This window comes from Giraffa tippelskirchi, chromosome 2 (assembly GCF_054371585.1).
Source record: "Giraffa tippelskirchi isolate mGirTip1 chromosome 2, T2T-mGirTip1v1.2.pri, whole genome shotgun sequence".
NCBI lineage: Eukaryota > Metazoa > Chordata > Mammalia > Artiodactyla > Giraffidae > Giraffa > Giraffa tippelskirchi.
Window position 1 is genome coordinate 87,167,592 of NC_137276.1, and position 22,723 is coordinate 87,190,314.

Sequence of the window (22,723 nt, forward strand, 5' to 3'; positions counted from 1 at the left end):
AACTACTTATCCACCAGCTGCTTTGTGCTGTGCAAGGCCAGGATGGGGGTGAGATGGCCCTGCAATGGTGTGACCCTGGAAGTGAGTGATTCCTGAGATTCTAGCATCACTCAACTACCTCACTCTAAATTCCATCCCTAGAGGTACCGTACACCTTCTGACCATTCCTTGACCTAGGTCCTTGGCCTTCCTTCAGAGCATATACAATTTGGTTGTAGTACATAGAAGATAGGCTGCTTTGCTGGCTCAGTGGTAAAGAACTTGTCTGCCAATGCAGGAGACATGGGTTCAATCCCTGAGTCAGGAAGATCCTTTGGAGAAAGAAATGACTACACACTCCAGTATTCTTGTCTGGGAAATCCCATGGACAGAGGAGCCTGGTGGGCTACAGTCCACGGGGTCACAAGGAGTCAGAAATGACTTAGCAATTGAGCATGCATGCACACTGGAGATATTTACAGAAGATTTATATGTGTGTGTGTGTGTGTGTGTATGTATGTATGTATGTATGTATACACATATATATACACTCTTCATTTCAGAAAACTCTTCCATTTAGAGAACTCCCTTAACAGCAGTACACAAATCTTCATAAACATGTATTTGTAAATGTTATTAATTACATATAGACAGTAAATGAAGCATACACACACACACACACACACACACACACACACATATATATACCCTGAAAATAAGTGCTAAATGTATTGTTCAGGTATTCAGGGGAGAATTTGTCTTGTCTTGATGCTATTAATATAAAAATGGCTTCATAAAACAAGGAATTTGAAGGACAGGATTTTAAAAATGCTTGGAAGGTGGACTCTGCAAAACAAGCAATATAGAGAGATGAATAATAAGTACCATAATATCTAATCCAGAAACTTCAGAGATGTGGCAAGCCTGGTTTTGCCATTTCCCAGCTGTGTAGCACAGAACAAATTACAGCCTCTCTGAACTTTTATTTCCTCATGGGTTTATTTAGATGATTAGAAATAACCTACATAAAATGACTTACTTTGTGCCAGGCAAATGGCCTGGATTCACTAAATGGTTTTACACTTATTATCATTGTTTCTTGATTAATGCAAATCTAACCACCATCATCTCCGCAGGACTCATTTTAGCACTCGCATGACAGACATCAGAAATCAAAATTGACCTTAGCAATGATTTAGTCCAGTCTCCTCATTTTTTTTTCAGAGAAAATGAATGCCCAGAGAAATTAAATGACTTGCCCCAGGTTACAGAACCAGTTGGTGGCAGTGACAGTGTCAGCCATGGATAAGATTTCTTACTCAGGTTTAACATAGTCTTCATTTCAGAGAACTTCCTTAATAGCTGTACACAAATCTTCATAAACATGTACTTGTAAATGTACACTAATTACATATAGACAGTCAATGAACTGAAATAAATGGAATAATTATTAAATCTAAGTGCTGTGGTCCTCCTGCACATTTACACTCAGGATAACTCCAACACAGAGAGTAATTGAAGGTTCTTGATTATCTTTAACAAATCTAATCTTCCTCATAAGCCCTGACCCTGCCAAACAGGGACAGAGTTCATGGTGGAGATTTTAACTGGCTAATTAATAGCATCTCAGACTCTGGCTTGAACATTGTTCCGGGAAAGTGCTTTGTTTTATAGACGGCCATTTGCAAATCTCAAAATGGCTACTGGGAATGTGGGCAGGGGACAACAAGGGGGCCTCAGGCCTCTGCAGAAATGGAGGGGAGACCTAGGACTCCTAGAGTGACTTCTGCGTGTCTGAGTCCTCCCAGATCTCAGCTATGTAATTGCTTCTCCACCCCCAGGCTTACTGCACTATGTTCTGAGGTGCAGTATAAATATGTGAATTGTTCTCTTGGACACTTGAGAGCTTTGTTGTTCCCCCATCCCATTTTCAAAAAGCCCAACCATCCGGTGCCAAATGAGGCTATCTTTGCTGTGCTTTTGCACCACAGCCACTTTGCTTCATGCCAGGGTAGCCACCCACAGGCCAGTCACCAAGCTCTGACTTCAGCTATCCTCCTCCAACTTGTCTGTGGGACATGTGGGCACTCCCAAGTCCCATCCTTGCCCTATGAAACAAGGGAAGCCCTGAGCATTCGTTCAGGTTGTTTCTCTGCCTAACACTACCATAACTTCATTTTTTTTTTTCCTGTGCTATGACTGACCCATGTTGCCACATTTTCCAGAGTTCAAAATTGAAATGGGCAAAAAACCCTTCTGACTGGGCTTTTCCCTCCATTAACTCCACACCTCTGACTGGATTTCAGAAGAGCTGGTGAAAGTCATGACCCTTACGTCTCATTATTTGCTTTTTTCTCCACTTGATATCTTTCTTTCCCAACTTTATTGGATCATAAATGAGTCTCATTACCCATCCTCTTCAGTCTGCCCCAAACTCCTCTTCTGACATAATTTCCTGTTCTTTCTCTGCACTTTGGATAATATTAACTATCTATGATTTGAGTCAGATAGGTTATTGTTATTGGAGTCTGAGGCATCTAGGCACTAGTGCATACCTAAGACAAATAATATTGATATCTATGTCAAAAAATGTTTTAAAAGTCTCAATGATTTTTCGTTTCACTTGGATTAAAATTCATACTTCCTACCACAACCTGTAGGGCCTGGTCTCTCCCTCCCTTCCTCCTTCTAATCGCATCTCCCCTCTCCCCTCTACTACACCCTGACTACACATATCAAATCAAGGAAACTGATTCCCCAGGGTCTTTTTTACTTGTTCTCGTTTTCTGGATTTTGAAAGAATCAGTTTATTTTTGTTTTGTAGGTCTCTGCTGAAACATCACGTTTTCAAAGAGGAATTCCCTGAGTTTCTTGTTAGAAGATTTTGAAAATAACCATCCATCCTTTCCAGCATTGGTTTTCAGCACAATACCTTGGTTCTATCTCTTATAGAATTCAGGACAATTTGAAACTGTTTTGTTCATTTGTACATTTGTTCATTGTCTTTTTCTCAACAGAAAAGAAAATGCATGGGACCAAAGACTGTGTTTATCTTCTTCACCATTATATGCCTAGAACTAAATAGTGTCTGGAGTATAGTTTGTGATCAATAAGTAAGGAATGTATTGATGTACGTATAATGAATGAATATATTGATGTACTGAGTCATATAAAGTTGCCATTTCCTTAAATACCTAGATTAGTTACACTTTTGAGGTATCACAAATTCCTTAATTAAAGTAGAATTATGATATGTAAGAACTGTCAAAAATCCTGTGATGTTTTTACCTAAAGATATAGTCTTCTTCAAAAAAACTATCGTATTAAGAAAGAAATAAAAAACTTTAGAACTTGACTGTATTTCAAGATAGCATTTTATTATCTAGTTACCTTATGTATTTGATTACTACTTAAATTGCAGCATTTCTGTTCTTCATTGTACTTTCTTTTACATAAAACACTTTATCTCTATTGCACAAATCTTCTGAACATTCTCTTAATAAATAATAATTAATAAAATGTTATGCTTCTCATCTACATAAACACAAGCACATGCACACATTTAGGATATTTTTACTAAAAACTAAACTTATACTAAGATGGCATAAAGACTGATTACTCTATCTAGGTGTGTTGGCACTGTAACAGAAAATAATTGCTAAGTGATGCTATTGGTACCTTGAAATGAATCATGTAGAAGCAGTTCTCCTTCCAGGTAAAGCTGATAGAAAAATGACTGTATAACAGCTGTTTCTTTATTATCTCCTTTTTCTGCTTTTCTTCTTTTTCTAGGAAAAAAAATAGAAAACATGTTATTAAAATGCCAATTATATTACTCAACTGAAATATGTATAAAGATAAACTCACAAGAAGCAAGATTTAACAGAATTCTGTAAGTATGCTTGCGTTATAATTTTCATTTAATTGTCTATTATTCAGAATTAAACCTTTGTTTTTCTTCTATGGCTCAATTACCTACATAGACAGTCATTTTACTCTATTTCAGAAACTATTATTTCTGTAGGATTTTTTCTTTTAATTAACCATTGCTTTATGTGAGTTCTAGATTTTTAGTTTGAATCTTGAAACAATAAATTTTACAACTATTGGGTTGCATTGGAAGTTAACGATTTTAATTACTTGGTTATAATTTAGCTTTTTCAGTGTTTAAATTTCTGGTGGCTTTCTGTGCCTGTATCCTCCCTTGCCCTCTTAAAAAAAATTCCATCCTAATCTTTGCTCCCATATGATTCAACAGAACTGAAATTTAGCCAAGAAAACGAATGTTATTGAGATTTGTTCTATTTTGTAACAAAATATATTCATTTAGAAAAATGCATCATTTCTGCTTTTTATTTCTAGGTATTTTATAGTTCTTCATTCATTTCTCACAATCTTGTTTGAAAATATAATATGTAGATAATAAATTTTTATTATAAATATCACTGATTTAACTTTTATTTTCTTTCCATACCATACTGATTTAAAGTAAAGAACTTTGCTCTTTTTTCTCTTTCAAAATGTATAAACATACTCATTTTATGAATAACATATAGAGTGTTAATTTCTTCACAACTTCCCATAGTCAATTTAATCAGAAGATGAGTCATATTACCTATCTTCTATGAATGTAAGAACTATCATATTTATAGGCTAATTCTCTACGTCGGTGTTTTATTTGTGTCTTCTGTACATTGTAAATTTGATACTTTGTGAAAAAATAGCTTTCATCAATTTTCCCTTCATCATTTCTTTAACTCAATAAAAAATTTGACACATAATACAAAAATAGGCGAAACTCATAGTAGGTTGCTTTGTACTTGGAAGATTTTTTTTAAAACAAATTAAAATTACTGAAAATACTAAAGCTCTAATTCTATGTGCTATTATATTAAAGTTCCATACTTTATAAAAGTTTTCACATGATTGAGAAAAATCTTAAATCATAACAAGAACACATATATTTGTTTTACTCACCGAGTTCTTGAGACCTTGCCTAGTGAGGTGAGGTTTACCCTTTTATTTTCAAATAATCTCTACAAGGGATTGTTAAAAAAAAAAAAAAAAACTGATTATATTTAGTCTTCTTTAATCTTCCCTTATCCTCCTCTTTCTTCTGTTCTTCCTGTTCCTCTTTTTGTCTTCTTCCCCCTCCACTTTTTCATTCTACTATTTACAGTGAGGAAGATAACACCCCTATACCCTCTGACTCAGTGTTTGATTATACACCTTGACAATCAACTACACTATCCTTAAACTCTTTGTCTCTTGAGTAAGGAGTAATCCCTATTGGGTTACTCATTATTGCTCTAGTACTCTGTATATAGAGGTTTTTTTGTATTTTTCTTCTTCCATTCAGCTATGTTTTAACTACATAAAGTTAATGACAGCTTTAAATAATTAATATGGATTTAGTTGTATTTATGTTCTCAAGTTTTGGATTTTTTTCTTGCTATTTTTGATGGGATCATATAAAATTGGCAAAGCGAATTTCATAAAGATAAATTACAAAAGTTTTAAGAATCATTGAAAAATTCAATTAGTACAGGAGTGTATAAAGAGAAAAGTTAGAGTTCTTTCCTTATTATCTTCAACTCTGATCCCAGAAAGCATTACTGAGAAGTGATGGAAGAATATTCTTGCATAAGAACTTTTATTGGAATATACATAGATACATCTATACAAATATACATACCCATACATATAAACAAAAACTGGGTCATAGAATACATATTGTTATAAAACTAGGTTTTTAAATGAGCAATTTTCATGGATATTTATATTCTTAAATTATTTCAAAATTAAATCCTTGGAACAAGTAATATAGGTAAAGCAAGTAATACAGATATGACATTCATACCATTGACATTATATGTTTTTTATTTTTAACTTTTGAATGGAGAAGCAAAAGAAAAACAGAAACCTAAATCTGTTAAATCATGTTAAACTGCAATTAGGCAATTTATTTAAAATCCCAGAAATTGTTAGTTTGGGGACTCAGTTTCTTCACTAACAAATACAGGAAAAAGGTGGGAAGATACTGGTCTAGCTGATGTCTGACAACCTGTACTAACAGCACTCTATAGTTCTGCAATAAAGGGTATATATACAATAGTAATAGTTATGATAGCAGTAGTAGTATAAGTAAACTATATTGTACTGTATTAAAATACCATTTATTTTTATTTTTTTAAAATTATCTAACACCATACACATGAAATAAACTCAAAATGAGTTAAAGATCTAAATATATAAGACTTTGTTTTGTTGTTTCTAGTTGCTAAGTTGTGTCTGACTCTGCAAACCCATGGACTGTAGGCTCCTCTGCCCATGGGATTTCCCAGGCGAGAATGCTGGAGTGGGTTGCATTTCTTTCTCCAGAATGTAAGCCTGGATACTATAAAACTCTTAGAGGAAAACATAGGCAGAACAATCTTTGATGTAAATCGCAGCAATCTTTTTCAATCCATCTCTTAGAGTAATGGAAATAAAAACAAAAATAAATGGGATCTAATTAAACTCAAAAGGAAACCAAGAACAAAACAAAAAGACAACTCATAGAATGGGAGAAAACATTGCAAACAATGGAATCAACAAGGAACTCATCTCCAAAATTTATAAAAAGTGCTTTCAACTCAATATTAAAAAATAAACAATCCAATGAAACAATGCACAGAAGATCTAAATAGACATTTCTCCAAAGAAAACAAACAGATGGCCAAGAGGCACATGAAAAATGCTCAACATCAGTAATTATTAGAGAAATGCAAACCAAAACTACAGTGAGATATTACCTCACCCCCATCAGAATGGCCATCATCAAGTCGATAAACAATAAATGCTGGAGATGGTGTGGAGAAAAGGGAGCTCTCCTGCACTGTTGGTGAGAAAGTAAATTGGTGTAGACACTATGGAGAACAATATGGAGTTTCCTTAAAAGACTAACCATAGAGCTAACGTAAGATCCAGCAATCCCACTCCTGGGCATATACTGTGGGAAAAACATGGTTTGAAAGGATATATGCAGCCCAGTGTTCCTTGCAGTGCTGTTTACAATAGCCAAGACAAAGAAGCAAGCAAGCTAAATGTCAATCAACAGAGAAAAAGATATAGAAGATATGGTACATATATACAACAGAATATTACTGAGCCATTAAAAAGAATGAAATAATGCCACTGCAGCAACATGGATGGACTTGGAGATTATCATACTGGGTGAAGTCAGAAAAGAAAGACAAATACATATAAGCATTGTTGATATGAGGAATTTTCAAAAAATGATACAAATTAACTTATTTACAAAACAGACTCACAAATTCAGAAAATAAACCTATGGTTATCATGGGGAAAGGTGGAGTGAAGGGCTAAATTGGGAATTTGAGACTGACATATACATATTACTATATTTAAAATAGATAACCAACAAGGACCTTGTGCAGCATAGGGAGCTCTGCTCATTATTCTGTAATAAGCTAAATGGGAAAACAATTTGAGAAAATGTATATATAACTGAATCTCTTTTCTATATATATGAAACTAACATAACACTGTAAATCAAGTATAGTCCAATACAAAATTTAAAAAAATTAAATATATCATTTAAACTGCTGCTACCAAGTCAGCAGTATTCTAACTAAAATTGAACTCTGTCTTTCATATAATATTCGAAGCTGGTGTAGGGACTCTCATACTCTAAACTGTCATAGGTCTAGACTCCTTCCACCTTGTTGCTCTGCTGTCCTCAACAGGCAGCTTCCATCTCATGGACCAAGAAGACTCTTCTGCCTCCTGCTGTCACATTCTGGCCAACAAGATGAGTAAAAGAGGAAATGGAAAGCTGATTCTCTCACTTTAAAAGCACTGCCCAGAATTTGCATGCACTTCTGATCTATTACATTAGCCAGACATTTATCCCATGGTTATACCTATCTTCAGGCAAAGATAGAATATGAAGTAGTTCCCTGTGTTCAGCAAAAAAATTCTAGTGCATAAAAAAAGATGAGGTTAGATATGGGGACAAGCTACATTTTTCTCATATGGCCAGTTTACAAAGGATTTTAAAATGCAGTATTGTATTTGATAAAGAGGTACCATGGGTAACTAGCAATGGATACCTTTTAATACTCAAGAAATCTATAATTTTATAAAGAAATCCCTGTGTAAGAGCTTCTTATATCAAATATCACTTTATCCTCTTTCACTCTATTTATTTCTTATGCCAGTTATAATATGACTCTTTTCATCCTCTGTACATACCACTCTCACTCTCCCCATTAGCAGAAAAAGTGTAATTATAATAGAACTGTAGCCCTGTTTTTCCTACTTTTCTTTGTTAAGTAACACTTTTGTCTCAGTTTTTCCACCTGTTAAATGTTGAGCACAATGCCTCTGTTATTTCTTTAGATAATGCACAGAAAACAGTTACATAGGAAAAATAAACAATTACAAATATTAATTCATTTGATAGATGTTATGCTTAAAGTAATTAATTATATCCACCAATTATAATTGATGCTTTCAAACTGTGATGTTGAGAAGACTCTTGAGAGTCTCTTGGACTGCAAAAAGATCAAACCAGTCAATCCTAAAGGAAATCAATCTTGAATATTCATTGGAAGGACTGATGCTGAAGCCAAAGCTCCAGTACTTGGGCCACGTGATGTGAACAGCCAACTCATTGGAAAAGACCCTGATGCTGGGAAAGATTGAAGGCAGGAGGAGAAGGGGACAACAGAGGACAAGATGATTGGATGGCATTACCGACTCAATGGACATGAGTTGAGCAAGCTCTGGGATATGGTGAAGGACAGGGAAGCCTGGCGTGCTGCAGTCCATAGGAGTCACAAAAAGTTGGACATGACAGAGGGACTGAACAAAAACAAAACCAATTATTTATTGCCCACTCTGAGCCAGACACTCTCTTAGATCCTCTACATATATCTCATTTAATTCAGTCTTCATGACAATCAGATGATACATTCTTAGTTTATCTATTTTGGAGTTGAGGAAACCAAGGTTTAAGAGAGATCAGATGATTTCACAATGCCACTTTCAGCATGATCAGGCTTTACTATTTCAACCTTTGGTGGTATTTAGACTATTAAATTTTAAATAAAAGATTAGAATATCCATCTGAATTTTTTATTGCAGTGAGTAACTGTATGAAAATATGACAGTTATTCAAAAAGGACATGACTAAAGAGGGAACTTTTCTAAGACCAATGATATTATAATCAAGTACCCTGGGTCATTTTCTTGAAGGTCATCCTTGTCACATAATTTCTGTCCTCATTTACTGAATGACAAGAGAGACTGCTTGTTGCCCACTGCACTTGTGCTTAACTTGAGCTGTCATCCATCCTAGTCCACCCCCAGGCAAAGTTAGCATAAAAATCCAAAGGCTGATTCTGGATTCTGATTTCTGTGGAGTATTACCTTGTAAGGTGCTCAATGTTCACTGACACGGAAACCTAGAGACTGTGTCTCCCTGGCTTATGACAGTGTATCTACATGGTGGGTAATTACAGACTTCCAACTTTCAGTACCTCACTCTTCATGAGGTTAATGTTTATCCATAATTATAGATATAAGGTCTATGACACCTTTAAAGTTTTTATGCTTAAAAGTGATCTGGTGACCACTGAAGAATGACTGGAGCTCTTTCATGCTTTGCTAAACATATTTAGCTCTTCACAAGCAATAGATTCCGAAAGGCGTAGTATTCACAGTGGGTGCTAGGAAGGGACACATTAATTCTGTAAAATCTAGCTGAGACTTGTGACCGGTTCTTTAGGGGGTAATGTTAATAGACTTTGTGATCCAACCTTGACTCTCTTAAGTGCTGAGTAGCTGGCGGGGACGGTGTTTACATCATCCTCTGTTCTCTAACTGGGTTTTGTTTCTGACAAGACTGCTAAAAAACATGGCTCTCTGGCCATTTTGGAGATTCTGAGAATGTAATTTTAAAAATTCATTTTCTGCCTAATCACAGTCAATTCTATTTCTTGCAACTAAGAACCCTGAATATATAGCCATAAAACACACTTAGAAAGATTAAAGAAAAAGTAAGATTCATTCACTCCCAGGATCATTTGTTTACTATTTCAATTTATTCATTTTCTCTGTGATTCTTTAATAAATAATCAACTCATTCAAAATGTTTATTGTGCAACATAATGCATGTTGTCTTAGTATTTTTTGGAGGTGAAACAATAAATATTACAAAAGGACTCTGCCCTCAAGGACTTTGTGTAAAGTTGATTCAACCATGGTAGAAAACAGAAAGTGACCGGTGCTATCGGAGGTACAGTGGTACTCTGCTGTGAAGGTTCAGAGGAGAGAGAGCAATTGAGTACAGATAAAAAAATCACCTCTTTCAGAAAAGAAATGGCATAGTAGATGAGACTAAAAGAGAAGATTTGAATGGAAAGATGAGATAAATCTCTTGTTGAAGGAGAGAAAATATGTGGCATATATGAGTAACAGTTGGGCTTCCCTGGTGACTCCAACAGTAAAGAATCTCCTGCAATGCAGGAGACACAGGTTCAATCCCTGGGTTGTAAGATCCCCTGGAGAAGGGAATGGCTACTGACTCCAGTATTCTTGCCTGGAGAATTCCATGGACAGAGGAGCCTGATGCAAAGTGCTGGGCATGACTGAGCAACTAACACACACACACACGAGTAACAGTCATACTTAGTTTTCATGCAGTATGAATGGACCCACAAAAGGACAAAATTGCAAAGTCCAGATCATAAAAGCTTGGAAAGTCCAGATCATAACACCTGAGTGTATTCACAGGTGTTCTGACTTAAATTTGCAACACTTGAAGGATTATGAGAGGGGAGTACTTCAAAAAAGGTATAATTTTATATATTACTAGCTTCACTGGGATATAATTCACATATTATACCATTACCAGTTTAAAGTATAAAATTCATTTTTCTATATCTGCAGTGTTTTATAGCTTTCAGACTATAGGTTTTGTACCTTTTGTTAAGTTTTTTCTAAGTAGTTTACTCTTCTTGATAGTATTGTTAATGAAATTATTTTTCTTGATTTCATTTTTAGATTTTTTGTTGCAAGTATATGGAAATACAATGGACTTTTGTGTACTGACCTTGTATCTTGAAACCTTCCTGAACTATTAGTTAATAGTTTTTCAGTGCTTTCCTTAGGATTTTCTATAGATAAGATCATGTCATCTGCAAATAGATTTTTCTAAAAAATTTCTTCCTTTCTAATATGGATGCTTTTTATTTATTTTTCTTTATTAATTGCCCTGGCTAATCTCCTAGTAAAATGTTAAAGAAGCAAGAGAAAACCTCCTTGGTTTTATTTTTCACCATTAAGTATGACGTTGTTTAGTCACTAAGTTGTGTCCAACTCTTTGTGACCCCAAGGACTGTAGCCCACCAGGCTCCTCTGTCCATGTGATTTCCCAGGCAAAAATACTGGAATGTGTTGCCATTTTCCTTCTCCAAGTATAATGTCAGCTATTGGTTTTTCACAGATGCCATTTAAAAGGTTGAAGAGTTTCCTTATGTTTCTAGTTGTTGAGTGCTTTGACTATGAGGGCAAGTCAAGAAAGTTATTCTGATGTCTGTATTTAAAAGAATTGTAAATTGAAGATGTTATTCAGATATCAAGGCAAAATGTGATGACAGCCTAAATTAGAGTACCAGATATGGCATAGGTATGGATGAGAGAGATATGAGAAGGTGCAAATGATAAGCACCGGTGACAGTTGACAAGAGTGACAATGTAGCAGGAGATGCCTACCTGAGTACCTGAGGGTGTGAAACATAAGAGAACATGGTTAAGAGCCTAGATGAAATACTAACTTCATTCTTTCATAGTTATATGTTCTTGGCTGAGCAACACAGCCTCTCTGTGGCCTCATTTTCTTAGACTATAGAACGTACATATAATAATTATCTCACAAATTTCCTGTGAATATTCAAAGTATTATTATATGTGAAGCAAAATGCCAGGCTCTGAGTGTTACCTGTAATTATTATTATTTCAAAAGAACCTATTATTTTCTTAGTTTGTGAACAAATTCAAACCTGTAATCATCAAACTGGTACTGTCGAGCCAAACAGTGCACAGAAAAATAATTGTTCAATAACAATGAAAAGGGCAATGCACTGATTCTACTGGTGCAAAATATGTTTATCATAGGTAAATGATAGAAAACACATATTTTGAAATGGTGTGTTCACATATTTAGGGAAGCGGCTTGTTTCCTTATCGAAAACTATGACTATAACTGTTAATGAGAATATAGCATAAAATAAAGGCTCAGAAGTTTTCAGAAATAGGTATGCTATTAATATACATAAAATTTGTCTTTATAGAGAAAAAATGCATATTAAGTAAATCTAATCAGACACACAACCACAGCTAAATTGCCTTACCCTTGCCTAAGACATGCACACACCTGCCTAACAGAAGGAATAAAATGTCATGTCTCCAGGAAACTACTGCAGTTAATCAACATCAACAATATTTTATTCCTGAACATTTCTTTTATCAAAATCAGAGTAAGCACCTAATTATTAAAAGAACATAGAACATAGTGATAACACAGAATATTACATTTAAAATATCTATATTTGATTCTTATTCAACTTTTATATTCATATAACTGCTTAATAATGTAGAATAGATCTTTAATAAATATATTCAAATTTTATTCTGAAATAACATTTTATGTAATGGACTAAATAATGCCAACAATGCCCAAAAGAAAATTTCATAGAGTAAAACAGGATGAAGTTCAGTTCATTTATCCTATATATTTTACTTTAAATTCTATACGTGAATTTTTACAAATCCTTGATGTTACAAGTCAAAAAGTCTCTTGTATTCTATGCATTAATAAGTTCATCTTGTTTTCATCTCAAACTAATGAGGATTAAAACTTTAATAATATTTTCATCAATAAGTCACACTTTTTCCGTCCTATTTTAAGATTCTTTCTTAAACTCTGTCAATCTTAACCAATTTGGAATTAAATACAAATAACAAGGTCAGTAAATCTGTTTGTTATGCAGTATACTTTTTATCTAATAGTATTGCACCTTAACAGAACACATGATACAGTTTTAGTGTCTCAATTCCAAGTTATACTTAATAAAGTTTTACAACAGAAGTACTAGAGAATAAAAAAAATTAATTGAATACTGCTATTAGAAATAATTAGAATAAAAATAGGACAAAACCTTCCTAAAAACAATTTAGATCTAGGTTTCAGAAACTTTATAAAAGAAATACTATTTGACCCAAGACCTCTACATTTAGGAATCGATATTACAAACATAATCAGAGACATTGACAATGATAAATGTGCAAGGTCAGTTACCTACTAGAACTTGCAATATACATATATGTATTTATAATACATATGCTTTATGTATACATTTATGTAACAACATATATAGCATTCAATGTTAAAATTAGTTTATATGTCCAAAAATAGGGATTTTATAGTGCAACAATATAAAATTTTTAGCATCCATTCAATAACGGTGCGTTTGAAGAAATTCCACTGATTTGTAAAACTGTTCATGAAACAAAGTAAAAAAAGAAACAAAATTATAAATATGTCCTTATCTTAACTTATTCATATATTTTTGTCTGCATATGTTTTTTCACTTATGGTTGGCTATAACAAATCTTTTTCTCTGAGGCCTAGGGCTCCTCAAGCAAGTGTCATGTTAGAATGGAAATTTTTTGGTCACCAATCAACAAGAGAAATTCAAGCCCAAAAGACTTAGATATTAAATGGGTTTAAGCAATTTGGTTACCATATAACCAGTAGAATTAAAGACCCCCATAACTTTAGAAACATTAAGTATGTGATTGGCTTTTAGTTTTATGTTTTAGGTGACCTGGGGGATTAGTTTGCTCTGGAATCCATAGCTCCTGGACCATCCTTGATGTGATCAGGAAGTATATATCCTATTGCCTTGCCACTCTTGGCCAGACTAAACCCAGCTGACACCATAAAACTGAAGGTTCTATGACCAATTTTCTCTGATGGTCAAAAGCAAAAGGATGTATACAGACCACTGGACTCAACACACCATCTTCATAGCTAGACCTGCTAATATAAATGTGGCCCCTCCTTTGGTCAAACAAGACAGATAATTGTGGGGTTCCCTTCACTCCTTCTATGCCATTAGGAAAGTGTCCTGGAAGAGTAGGAAAGTGCAACTACTAACTCTCTTTGACTAGATGTGGGCTTTCCCGGTGGCTCAGATGGTAAAGAATCCGCCTGCAATGCGAGAGACATGAGTTTGATCCCTGGGTTGGGAAGATCCCCTGGAGGAGGGCATAGCAGCCCACTCCAGTATTCTTGCCTGAAGAACACCCATGGACAGAAGGGTCTTGTGGGCTATAGTCCAAGGGGTTGCAAAGAGTTGGGCATGACTGAGTGACTAAGCACATTCAAGCTTAGTCAGTTTGATTTACTGTTACCAAATACCATAGCCTGGGTGGCTTAAACAACAGATTTATTTCTCACATTCTGGAGGCTGGGAAGTCCAAAATTAGGGTGTCAGTATCGACAGGTTCTTAGCGAGGGCTCTGTTTCTAGCTTGTAGACAGCCCCCTTCTCACTGTGTCCTCACTTGGACAAGAGACAGAGAGCTATAGTCTCTTCCTCTTCTTGTAAGGATACTAATTCTATCATGGGGGCCCTACCCTCATGACCTCACATAAACCTAATTACTTCCCAAAGTCCCGCCCCAAACACCATCAAACATCAAGGGCTTAGGGCTTCAACAAATGAATTGGGTGGGGGGACACAAATATTCAGCCCATAAGACTAGGGATCTTGTTTTTCTTTCCTGCAAGTTCTCAGAAGATAGGAGACCATCTGTCAATAAAGCTTATATATATTTCAGCAATATTTCATCGTAAAGGCTTAGGAATTTTGAGGGAAAAGAATCTGCTTGTGACTACATTTCTATACCTAGAAATCATGCACTTGGTCATGTAATACATACATTGTTGTTGTCATAGTTCAGTTGCCCAGCCATGTCTTTTTGCAACCCCATGGACTTCAGCACTCCAGGCCTCCCTGTCTCTCACCATCTTCCAAAGTTTGCCCAAGTTCATGTCCATTGCATTGGTGAAGCCACCCAATCATTTCATCCCGTGATGCCCTCTTCTCCTTCTGCCCTCAGTCTTTCCCAGCATCAGAGAATTTTCCAATGAGTCAGCTATTTGCATAAGATGACCAAAATACTGGAGCTTCAGCTTCAACATCAGCCTTTCCAAGCACTATTCAGGATTGATTTCTTTTAAGATTGACTGGTTGATCTCCTTGCTGTCCAAGGGACTCTCAGGAGTCTTCTCTAGTACCCCATGTCAGAGGAATCAATTCTTCAGCACTCTGCCTTCTTTACTGTCCAGCATTCACAATCATTCATAACCACTGAGGAGACCATAGCCTTGACTATACGGACCTTTGTCGGCAGAGTAATGTCTCTGCTTTTCAACACACTGTCTAGGTTTGTCATAGATTTTCTGCCAACAAGCAAACGTCTTCTGATTTCATGGCTGTAGTCACCATACACTGTGATTTTAGGGCCCAAGAAGAAAAATCTGTCACTACTTTCACCTTTTCTCTTTCTATTTGCCATGAAGTAATGGGGCCAGATACCATGATCTTAGTCTTTTTAATATTTAGTTTTAAGCCAGCTCTTTCACTGTCCTCCTTCACCCTCATCAAGAGACTCTTTAGTATAATTAATACATTCATATACACATATAAATGGATGTGGAAGCAATGGAAATAAATCATGAACAATTCTTTCAAAAATTGAATTGCAAATAATGTTCCTGTTACATTTATAAAGATTTTTCTACTAATTTTTTCAAAAAACTTAATCATAAAATACATGTAGTTGTAAAGATCTGGTGTCTAATACCTCTATCAAGAGCTGAGGATTTGCACCATGAGTGTCACTCCCCACGTTATTATAGTACCTCTAACTTTACTTTTGCAGACAAAATCCTATTGAAGTAAGACCCATTAAAAGATGTCCATGGTATTCACCGGTCGTTGAATCTTTGCCTGAGTAATGAATCTTCAATTTTATCCCATATTTAAATGCACAGGCTTAAATTTACTTGCAGCATGTTCAGCTATATAAGGAAAAAACATTTCTTTATTATATCTTTAAGTTATTTGATCTTCCTCTTGAACCTCATGAACTGTGAGAGAGGAGAGAGATCTTAGTCAGTAAATCATGTAGTCTAAGCTCAATGTGATAATGAAAATAGTCACTTTAAGCAAAATGCTCAATTTTCTCTTTTCACTTCTTTCCTCCTTTCCTTCTCAAGATGGCATTTGATGTATAAGAGGGACGTTGTACTAGTTGAGAAAAATTTCTGCTGGTGCTTGCTGTTAGTCACCGAGGCATTTTCTGGTCACTTTAGCCACCTCTCTTCTAGTAATTATCCTGTTGCCCCATCTGGTGAGTGCTCATCTTGTTGAACCTTTGTAACATACGGACTAGCCCACTTCTCAAGTGTTCGTCAGAGCCTTCTCAGCACTCATAGATGACCAATCCTCTCTAATTCTGCTCTATACCGATGGTCTAGATGCTGGCCAAAAGGCCCTCTCCTCAGCCTTTCTAGTGCCTTTGGAAGGCTCCAACTACTTCCTGTGCGTCCCATCCCAAGAAGCCTGGGAGAATCTCCGAATCCCATTCATATAAGAGAGGAACAAGGTGCAGTTTAGAATGGTTGAACAATAATCCTTCCTTTTCTTAATTGCACTGAGATACCAGGTTTATTTGCCATGGGACTGCTCTCCAAGTTCCTGCAAGGGTACAGTTTAGGGATAAGAACTGATGGAAAAAACAACCTAACATTAAAGGAAATACATCCAAATCCTGTATCTTACAACACCACTTACACTAATCTAATACTAATTATTAATCTTATATTAATCTAATGAGCCAAAGTCCCTTTCCCTTTTTGTTTCTTTCAACATCTTTTTGTTATACCTTCCTTTCTCAAGGTTAAAACCCTCCAAGAAGATAAACCAAGGAACTACTGGTCTTATTCTCTGCTATATTTTGGACCTTATTCTTCCCATTCCTATACTTTTTTCAACACTGAAGCAAGAATCTCTTTTGCTGTTCGTTTTATACCATATCCCCTACTGTATTTTTACCCCTTGTTCTGGTCTTTCCCTAGATTTCTATATCACAGTTCATGGTAGCACTATCCCTCAAGAGGGTATGCCATAAATCTAGGAATCATCCTGCATACCTCTTTTTTCATCTCCTATATTCAATTCTACCAATAATTTTGATTCTTCCTTTTAAGTATCCCTAAGTATTATCCACATCTCCATTTCTACTGCCTTCCATATCCAGCTCCAAGCAATAATCATTTCCTTGTCCCAGCACTACTGCAGTAGTCTAACTGTTCTTGCACCTACCTTTTTTTTTTTGCCTGCCAAGAGTTCATTCTTTATTCTGCATCCAGAGTGCTCTTTAAAAACCTCCTGCTCTGTGAGGCTTTCCATACCTAACTTCTGTCTTATCTCATACTATTTCCCATCTCCCTCTCTGTGTTGAGTCATATTAACTTTTTTTCCCTCCTTGTTCTCAGGGCTTCAGGGACTTAGAATGATCTCCTTCACTGTTCTTGACTCACTATAACTCATTTTTCAGAAGTGAACACAAAACAGAATTTCTTTAAGGAAAGCTCTTTGAATTTATTACATTAGTGCGGTCCTTCTACAGATCACTATAATTTTTTTTTCATAGCACAAAACAGAGGTTGTATATTTATGTGAATTTTTTCTTAAATGTCTGTCTCCTATGCTGTTAGTCCTATGAGGGTAGGGGCCCAAATCTATTTGATTTTTATTACTATATCGATTATCATATTTTCATTAGTCCTAGAATCTACTAGAGTGACTGGATATGGTGAGTGTTAAATAGCTAATTGTTAAATCAAGTGATACTGACTTGTTTTTCAATTTGACAATATAGACTATAAAAAATATGGAGAAGTCAGAGATAGGTGTTGGAGAAGGAAATGGCAACCCACTCCAGTATTCTTGCCTAGAGAATCCTGTGGACAGAGGAGCCTGGTGGGCTGCCGTCTATGGGGTCACACAGATTCAGACACAACTGAAGTGACTTAGCAGCAGCAGCAGAGATGAGTGTAAATGACAGAAGACTTGCATGCACAATCCTCCTTTATCAGATATTAGCTAATTTGCTTTCCCAGTCATAAACATTGGAGAAAAGGAAATCTCTTAAACTAATTTTATATTGATCTTCACTGAGTTATAATTGTCATTATATGAGATATTTTGAGGTTTATCATGAACTTGGAATAATCAAAACAGAAATTAAGCACTTTTGTGTGTATATATATGTAAATATACACATAAATAGTAGCTAGGTCATGAGTATTTAAATATCTATAAGTATTTCAAATGTTATGACTTAAATACAGAATCAATCTCTGAATTCATGTAATACTAGAACAAATAAACTAAAATTTTATGTATTTTCTAATTTTATTATCAGTGTTTGTCAAATATTCCCAAATAACTGCAAACCACCTGTATTTTTTATTTTTAAGGATATTAAGATGGTAATCTGCTAATAAAAAAATATGGTATTTTTCAAACTCCAAGAAGGCAAAGATCATGTCCCTCAGAGTGAATTTTAGTTTTATCACTACTTAAAAATATGATTTATAAACTTTCTAAATTACTATTAAAATTTATATTTAGGATATTAAAGTCTGCCTGAACTAACTTGGTAGTATTTCTCTCATTTTAAACACACACACACCTCAAAATAATCAGATTGTATAATACTAAAATTGATCTGGGTACATTTTCTAGTTTCAAAATTAGATTCTGATGAACCTTTTTTTTTTTCCTATGAGTACTCTCATTTATATATTATAAAGGGTTACACATAACTCTTACATAAGTAAGGATATGAAGTTTGCCTTACTAGAAGGTGTTTTTTCCCATTAAAAAACAAATGAAAAAACAGATGTACCATTGTCTTTTTCACAGTCAGAGCTAATCTGAAATGGCTGATGCTAGCTCAGGGAAGTCATAAAGAGATCAAATGACTTCTGAGCCAATGGAAAGCCCTACTGTCTAAATGCTTTTCAGGCCAATTTGAAGAAGTAATTAGACTTACTGGAAGCTTGTGTGAATAATGCTGCAAGTACAATTATGAACTGCCCGGACATACTGCTTTCAATATAGAAGAACTTGTCTGCTGATGCTGATGGCATACCTGTAAAATTCCAGATCCTAATATCAGAATGAATAAAGCTATGGCAATATCATAATAGGTCAAAAATTATGGTTCATAAGTTCTAGGTAAAAAGCCAGTTATCAGTCAGTTGAAATATTATCAAGCTCTCCTATCTATCTTTAGCACTCAGCTTTTTTTGTTCCAAATGTAGACAGATGACTGTAAATCAAAGGAGTTTACAGATGATCATAGAAAAGGCTTTTAAGAACTGAAATCGATAAACACATGGCAATGGCAGGCCATTGTAATGCAATTAAGGGATGTTGTGTGGATGCCTCTGAAGTGCCTATAAATGAATGTGACTTCAGTACTGCTGCCAAATTAGTCCAATGCCCCACAAATGAACTGAAAATCAAGTGCCTGGAATATTGTCTGCAGTGTCACTTTAAGATGACCGCTGTGCTCTGTACTGTGGCGATTTGCGGCAAATAGCATGGCACATATATACACCAAGATACTGCATTTAAGCCTAATCTTATTCTAATGAAAAACATGTTCGCCGTTCATGAGAGTGTGTATGTCACCAGAGTTAGTATTCAGCATGACTTAAAAAAATTGAAAGGATATTTTATTCAGAGTATTACTAGAAGCTGACTCTGACAATATTGAAAATATTTATTATAAAGTTATAATAACTAAGAAAACAGAAACAATATGGAATGCAACTTTGTTTCTATACCTAAAACACAGAATCAGTGTTTTATTAGATATGCGTATATTTTCTGAGGAGATTTTTTTTTTCATTTTTAATAGAAAGTTTGTAAATGTTAACCATGATCTGGCAATTCCAATGAACAGGTGAATTATTTTTTTATTATCCTTTTTTGAATAGGAGTTTTACAAACTCCTACTTGATTAGCATTTACTCGGTGCCAGGTACTAATGAATATAAACTCATATAATATTGAAAACAACCCTGTGACATAGGTAGACCTGCCCCATTAACAGCTGATAAAACTAAGACACAGAGAGGATAAGTAATGAGTCTGGGGTCACAGAACTAGTGAGTGAAGGAACCCAATTTAAACCCAGGCAGTCTGCTTTAGAATCTTGGCTTTGAATGTTACCTGCAACATTAACTTGCAATATTGTTATATATATATATATATACACATACATACATATATATACACATACACACATACATATATATGAAAGTGAAAGTGAAATTGAAGTCGCTCAGTCGTGTCCAACTATTTGCGACTCCATGGACTGTAGCCCACCAAGTGTCTCCATCCACGGGGTTTTCCAGGCACGAATACTGGAGTGGGTTGCCATTTCCTTCTCCAGGGGATTTTCACTAACCAGGGATCGAACTCAGGTCTCCTGTATTGCAGGCAGACGCTTTACTGTCTGAGCCACTTAGGTACACGTACAAAGAGAATCATTGCAGAGTTTTTTGTTTTACTTTTTATTGGAGTATAGTTGCTTTACAATGTTGTGTGTTTCTTCTGTACAGCAAGATAAATCAGTTACATGTATATATGTATGTGTGTGTGTGTATATATATACTCTCCTTTTCAGATTCCTTCCCATTTAGGTCGCCACACAGGATTAAGCTGAGACCCTGTACTATATACTAGTATACTATGTTCTCATGAGTTATCTCGGAGAAGGCAATGGCAACCCACTCCAGTACTGTTGCCTGAAAAATCCCATGGACGGAGGAGCCCGGTAGACTACAGTCCATCGGGTCACGAAGAGTCGGACATGACTGAGCGACTTCACTTTCACTTTTCACTTTCATGCATTGGAGAAGGAAATGGCAACCCACTCCAGTATTCTTGCCTGGAGAATCCTGTGGACAGAGGAGCCTTGTGGGCTGCCGTCTATGGGGTCGCACAGAGTTGGACACGACTGAAGTGACTTAGCAGCAGCAGCAGCATTAGTTATCTATTTTATATGTAGTAAAATGTATATATGTGTATATATGTCAATCCCAATCTCCCAATTCATCCCACTCTCTCCTTCCCCTTATTGTATCCATATGTTTGTTCTCTACACCTGTGTCTATTTCTGTAGAGTTTTTAAATGTTCTGATTCACAGTTTCACCCTCACAAATTTTGACTTAGTGAATCCGAGACAGGGTCCAGGTGTCTCCATTTCTTCTCCACGTCCACTCTTGGAGAAATACTGATTTAGAGGTACCTGGTTATATTTACAATATTGGATTCTTTATTCTTGTTCCTCTCTATGTTCATCCACAGTAATTTCTGTAACTGGTGAAAGCTACCCCAGCACTCACTCTTCTCCTAAATAGAGCAAGTTCAGAGACAAGCAATGCATATGACTCATGCTGCCATTTTTAATTATCACTGAGCTCTGACCCTTCAAAGATCAAATGCTTTTAGGACTATTATTTATTAATCTAGAGTAATTAGTGAGTGAGAAAACTATAAAAATTTTTCTTAACAGAAATAGTCATGAGCATCTTTCCTTAATTATGACTGAGACACATGCTTCCTGAGTCTGTATTCTCTTACATCAAACTTTTTTTTCACTTCATCCATGATGATGTAGGCTGAAAATTTATTTTTTGTTTTTGCAGATGAATACTCCCTACTAGCACTACAATAGTTAATTGAGTATTTCCATTTTATAAAATATCTTTGAGTGTAATGACTTCAAGTACTTTGTTGAATATTCATTAACTATCCTTCTCTCACAGGGCATATAAATCCTCTGAAATGCAATACATATACACTTTAAACTTTGACATAAAATACTCATATTTCTAAGATAAAGGAGTTTTTCTTCTTTAAGCACTCTCTCAAATCATATATAATCAGGAACATTGGCAACACTGCTGCCATGAGAAGGACAGAGAGAACATCAAGAAATCCAAATGAATTCAAACCCATTAAATGTAATGGTGTGGTAAATCTCAGTGTACCATCTGCTGTAGAACACTGATACACTATTGGAATTCCACATCTTATTTACATAACAGATAAGAATGTGCTAGGAGATTTATATGGTGAATAAATACTCAGAGACAAAACTAAGTTTTTCCTATATTCACATCTGGGGATATCCACATCTGTATAAAATTTAATCTATTTCTGGTTAGCTATTCTACAGTATAATTTAAAATGCCACCTTATCCAAATGCTATCAGCAATACTGTCAGTAAAAACTAAATAATCAATAAAAACATTCTCTGCAATGTTGTGTAAAATGTGAAATTTAACCAAAGAATTCTGTCTCTTCTATACTTAAACTGAAGGAATAGTGAAGGAATAGAACTGCAAGACTACGGTATCTGTGCTTCTATTTAACAAATAAATTGGTAGTAATTCTACCTGAGAGATGTTTGACTCATATTTACCCATGAACACTTTATAAATGAGGGTAGTAATTAAAATTACATTAAACTTATCAAACAAATTCCAAACACTTTGAAACCTTTAAGTCAGTTTCT

At 35.2% G+C, this 22,723-nt stretch overlaps 1 long non-coding RNA gene across 1 annotated transcript in view; it reads right to left on the bottom strand.

The window, feature by feature from the left end:
* Positions 1-22,723, bottom strand: part of LOC145539813 (uncharacterized) — a 373,122-nt gene that overhangs the window by 38,945 nt on the left and 311,454 nt on the right. Inside the window, exons 8-9 of the long non-coding RNA XR_014077971.1 lie at positions 19,182-19,280; positions 3,658-3,767 (exon numbers count right to left, since the gene is read on the bottom strand). This is a non-coding gene — a long non-coding RNA (uncharacterized LOC145539813). The remainder of the gene's footprint in view (positions 1-3,657; positions 3,768-19,181; positions 19,281-22,723) is intronic.